Source organism: Clupea harengus, chromosome 21 (assembly GCF_900700415.2).
Source record: "Clupea harengus chromosome 21, Ch_v2.0.2, whole genome shotgun sequence".
Lineage (NCBI taxonomy): Eukaryota > Metazoa > Chordata > Actinopteri > Clupeiformes > Clupeidae > Clupea > Clupea harengus.
The window spans coordinates 21195467-21201769 of NC_045172.1; positions in this window are offsets into that span (position 1 = coordinate 21195467).

Sequence of the window (6303 nt, forward strand, 5' to 3'; positions counted from 1 at the left end):
TCAGCCAGGCTAAAGGTGTTTGAGGAACAAGAATCACACAAACACAAACACACACACACACACGCATACATTCACTCACTCACCCTCACACACACACACACACACACAGGCACACATACACACACTCTCTCTCTCTGTCTCACATACACATGCACTCAGGCATACACACGCGCACTCACTCACACACATGTACTTGCACACACACGCACACACACACTCTCATTCACAGACAAACATTTACTCATATAGGACATAAACAAAAACATGGAAGCAAATGTAGAGGGACAAAAAGCTTTTTTTTATCACCCTCAGTGTTGAAAGACATCAAGGCCAAATAAATGCTGACGGCTGGCAATAAAAAGGCTGACACAAAAATTCCAAGCTTTGCACTGATGACAGCTTTTCAAATGAAAAGAGACATCTTCATGTCATTCATACCATTCTGACATTCTCTTGTGAAATTGTGTACTTCCAGACATCCCCATCCCACAGACAGAGCACAAAACATAACGGTACAAAACTACTTCAGGACTGCATGATGGGCGACCTGTGTGAATGCAAAGACTACTTCACAAGGACTGAAAGAAGAGAGCGGGAGCAGGATTGTCTTTGTCGTTTTGGCATTGAGCCTCCTAGAGAAAGAAAAAACACGTAGCTGCTGTCCGTGGTGCTGAAATGGCTTCTCTGTGTCTCACCCTGTCTATCTTTCAATCGCTCTCACTCTTTTTCAGTTCTTTCTTCTTATTTTCTCTTTCTCCCATTACTCTTTTCTTCTTCTTCTCCTTCTTCTTCTTGGCCTCTTCTCTGCTCTCTGCTCTCTCTCTCTCTCTTTCTCTCTCTCTCTCTTCTGCTTATGTTCTCTCTCTCCCTCTCTCCCTTTCTGTGGCAGTCATCCAGGAGCGATCAGTAGAAGGCAACCCAATTCCTGGAGAGGCACAGAGTATGCAGGTTTTTTAGATGACCTTTCGGTGCTGTCCGGCCAGAGGAAGTAGTAAGTAAAACAAGGTGCTGATTCCAGATTCTCAAGCTGAAAACATCCAAATCAGGGCAAAGTACAGACATAAATCGTCTTGTACAATGCATTACCTATTTTAGTGTAGGTTCCATGTACTGTATCTATGTGTTTAGCTAAATCGGTGAGTTTTAGTTTCAGTCATGTGAACAGGGAATTGTGTTCTATCAGTCGGCCTCAGATTCAGTGGGTCCCTATATTTAATTGCCCCGAGATGCTAACCTCTGAAAAACAGTCAGATGTCATGCCTACATTCTGTGTCATAATTTCCACATTGATTTTATTTCACATATATGTTATGTAGATCATAGATAGCAAAATGGACAAGAGGGTTTGATACAGAGTACAAAGAGTCTTTTTTCAGGCTCGAGCTTAATGGTTCCTGTGAGCTGAACTCACACTAAGGACACTGGTAGAAATTAAACAGTGCTGCGTAATACCTCCCATTATGAGTCCTCGAGGGCAGCTCTTTCATTTGCGTTGCATATTCATTACTCTTTGTGGAGAGAATATCATTAGAGGGAATGGTGTCAGGAGGAACAATCTGTGGAGCAATTGGAGCAAGACCCAACGAAGAAAAAAAAAAGAAAGCTCAACCCAAAGGTTTTGAAAGACAGCTTCTGAAAAGGCAGCACTTTGCCGAATTGGCCTTTATGTGCTTGGAATAGCAGGAGATAATAACTCATCAATCACATTCACATGGTCTGCTGTAATGACAAAGAGGGTTTTAGAGTGTCAGAGGAGAGGCACAGACACCCAGAGGGTGTCAATCAGATCTAACATAAATGATTCCTTACTTTACATGACAAAGTCTGTTCATTTTCATGTATATGACACAGATACTTGTCAAAAAAGTCGGGATTCAAGCAATATAGGCAGCAAAAGCATGTTTTTGTACAGGTCTGACTTAAGATACAGTGTGTGTGAGTATGTGTATTTGTTTTTGTTTGTTTTGTTTTTTTATAGGCACCAAAAACATTTAATTGTACAGAACCCCTGAACTAATTTTTCTTGCTTAAGATACAGTCATTTTCTTAAATTAATTTGAATTATATTGAACTTTCTGTCTGTGTATGAAAAGATGAACCTCCCTGTGACATCTCCCACTGTGTGACGCCTCATCTAAACTGCGAGCCACAACCACATGAAGGTGTCTTCAGCATGAATAAACATGGCATGTAAATGAGTTCCCCCCCCCCCCCCCCCCTCCCCCCCCACACACACACACACCTCCATGGTACCTGTGTGAGCCAGGGAGGCTTGTGAGCAGCAGAGCAGTTAAATAGTCTCCCGCATAAACATGAGGTGGAGGCTAGCAGCAGGCAGTGCTAACTTATTCCAGCCACATGCCACGCTAACTATGCTACGCTGCCGTGGTAAACACTCACCAGCGGATGCCACCGTGGCCCATGGCTATGCCCATTACCTACCGTCATTACGGGGGAGCCCAAGACTCTCTAATGAGAGCTGGGAGGTCGGCCTGCAGTCAGTCCCAATTCCACCGTTTCCGCTGTTTAATGTGTTTAATGAGAGGAAACAAGGAAGAGAGGGGAAAAAAACTATTCAATTCAATTAAATTTGATTTATTTACAGCCAAAACAATACAATTTTCTCAAGGCGCTTTACAAAAACAATACCCATTATTTTGGACAATCTCAATCTGATGATGGCATCAATCTCCCTTACACGAGATACAGCCTTCATCATACACCATGTAGGCTACCATATGTAATTTGCATGAGGGAACTTTGGAATAGTGAATGTAATGTTAATGCCAAATCATATAAAAAAAATACAGCTTCACTCTTACAATGGAGTCACCCAAAAGCACAGATTTAAGGCAAATTAGGGTTCCATGCAAAGTAGGCTGATTACCATTTTTTGGCAAAAGCACATTTGCATAAAAAAAAAAAAAAGATTATAATTCTGCTCTGACCAACTGGTTTGTTACGATCCACTTAAACCAGATGTGCCTCTTCTTCAGAAAAGGCAAAGAAGGTTACTGTAGAAAAATCAAGTGCCTGGCAAACAAACAGTATGTGTCTTTGTCCTAGTTTTCTCTTAGAGCATTGTTTATGCAGTTTCATGCTTGTTGTGCATGATGGCAAACATTGATGAATGAGACAATTTTTCCTGAGGAGGAGAACAAAAAGGCAAAATTAGGCCTCTTGGTACTAATTCTGCTTGGGTGATGATGGTTCATTCCCCATCATTTGATTAATGAATTCATTTCTGTCCCAATCAGCTGAATATTTGTCTTTGCAGTGACAGAAACAGACCAGAGTCTGTGAGCTTCACTCCATGCATAAAATCTGGTTCATGATTCAATCACAGATTCCCTTACATGTTACACACAGTACGTACTGTGCACATTGTGCATAATAAACCGAAGAATGAACAATATTGAGCAATGAACACATGATTATAAAGAGAGACATAATGAATGCCAGGGTGACAAGAGTGGTCAAAGTGTACTGACTGTCAATTTAGTTTCGGTAAATTCGATTTTTTTTTGTAGTAGTATTGTAAGAAACATTAAATACTGTATATTGTATTTAACCATCCATGGTGTTCACGGTTAAGGTGGATAAGATGCTGGCATGAAGTTGCTTGCTAGCATAGCATTGGTCATGGGATGAATGGGGAATGGGTATCTGTGAAAGCTCTCCAGCACTACCAGAGCAGGGGCGTCCCTCTCTACCTTTTAAGAAGCTTTTGAAGACCCAACTCTTCAGAGAGCACTTCCCGTCCTAACTGGCACTTCGACTTATATTTCTTATGTGAAGTAGTATTTATTGTTACTCCAGGTTCTATTGCTCGTAGCTTGACTATTCTCTCCCTTGTATATCGCTTTGGACAAAAGCGTCTGCTAAATGACTACATGTAAATGTCATAAAAGGCCTCCATGTCTGCAACAGGTCCAGTGATGAGGCCGTGGCCCTGCTGTTCCCATCAGATGTCGCTGGCTCTCTGCCGGGAGTCACAGAATCACACAGACAAGGTGAACTTGTCTGTTTCCCTGCCCGGTGCGTCAGCCCCTGTCACTCTTAATACTCAGCAGAGGCCTCCGACGGCAGCTTTGGGCTGTAAAGGCATTTTGAATATGGGTTGCAGGAGCGGCTGGTGATGAAAAGCACTACAGTTTAAAAAGCAGTCTGAGGTGACGCTTGCGATTCTGACACATGAGCACACACACACACGTGCGGAAATTTCCTCCGAGCAGTTTGAGTTTGAAAGTGGCAAGCCACGCTCCGGCTCGGCCAGCCTACACAAGCTGTGGTAAACGCATCACTTTTCCACTTCTGGCTGCAAGTCACTTTGTGCAGTCTTCTCTCCAGTAGAATACAAAGTAACCCTGGAGAAGCTGAGAAGAGCACCTTTGTCCTTGAAAGGGGAGTGAAACAATAACAAACACAGATGAATCATTTCATTCACGGGGGGGCATTCTCCAGCTACTGTAAATCTATAGAAGGAGGGTTAACAGCATACCAGACAGCTTACATTTTTCCATTGAATCAAATAGTGTGTTCAGTATTGGTTTAGTTTTAGAAGATAATAAAGCGCCACATATGTATGAATCGACATAGACATCTCCAGTGTCATCTCTACAGTATATACATCGTGACTGGCTGGTTAATTACATTTTATTGGAACATGGAGAAGGCCTTGGCCCTTTCTTCTCACATATACAAAAGGATCAAAAGTAGTGGTCCAACCAGTAGTTGATATATTGATCTAATTCAGTGAATGATGTGAATGGATTGTGCTTGCACATATAACTTGTGTGTTTGTGTGTGTGTATGTGTATGTGTGTACAGTTCTTACAATCACTAAAGGTAGGCAAGAGCTTTGAAAGAAGTCTGAAAGTATGAAACAAAAGTGAACGATTGAAGGTACTGAGTGAGTTCTGGGGGTCAACACCTTACCTTGACTTGAAAAGCACATAATTGTCCTGTAGAACTTTATAAATCTTAGTTATCAATTTACGGAACAACGTAAGGTCAGCATTTCCTTCCTCTTTTGACCCCAGGGTGATCTTGAACAGCTCTGTGGTTCTTTAAGCGGAGAGATTCATCCATTGCACTGTCACTGTGACCAGAGAGGAGGATGCTGGTTAGAGCAGGCCAGGGCTTCTTCAGTCTGGCCGCTGACACTCGTTCAGAGACAAAGTTGCCATTCACCAGCGCGCCCCCTTCAGAGAAAAGCCTCACCAACAGCAATCACCTGTTGCTAGGCAACAGGGCTAACCTCTTTATTTCTTAATTTTTTTAGGTCTCTTTTTGTAGGCTGACTCTCAAATGGAGTTGATGTATCTTGAATAGTGCCACTCTAACCCAGAGGCGACCGTCTCATTGCAGTCCCTCTACCCACCCATACACTCAGGAGATGATGCCTCCTTTGCCTCTGCAGTCTTCTGACCAAAGGTGAAAACAAACATCTGAAAAGATACTGTCAACGATAGGTAAGGATCCCAGCAGAAATGTGTGGTTTGGGTAGAAAATATATATATATATATATATTTCTGTCTTTGTCTGCCTTCGTCTGTCTTTTTTTTTTTGGTAAATGAAGAGCATATGAAGATGGAAAGGTTTCTTTTAATAAAACGTATGATACGTATGCATGCACACTAATTCATTTTCTATTTCAAATTCTGTCGCATAACAATACAAAAATAGCAAATAATTATCACACCTAGATATCACAGATAAGTCTTTTTTTATTGTGTTTCTTTCCTGCATCTCTCAGCTGTGTGAGCGATTTAATGTTCCCAGATCAACCTGTTGTGCGCTCTGCCCGCTCGCCAACCTCTCACTTCCTTCTCCACCTGCTACGGTTTCACCTGCTGTGGACTCATTTTCACACACTCACACACACACACACACACACACACACACACACACACACACACACACCCCACACACGCCAACCCCTTCCACTCCAACTCCTAAGTCTGGCTTTTGCTTCACTTGCACGTTACCTTGGTAACTGAATCATTAAACCATTTTCAACCTTGTCATGCCAAGCACACAGTCACTGCCCCTGGCCGCCCAACTTACTTTCGTCTCCGCCATGTTGTGACACCTCTGCCAAGTGCTCCTGGCCTGACGGTTGCTTTGTTCTCGTGTGCTATGCAAATGGTTGGGTTATGGAGAAGGTTTTCGTTCGCTGTGCTGCTGGACAGAGAGATGGCTTTTTTTTAAACGAGTGTGACATTGTAAGCAGAGAACGCCGTGCTAAACTGGACCTGCTGCTGCGAGCGCAGAAGTACTGCTAATGACAGTGATAGCATG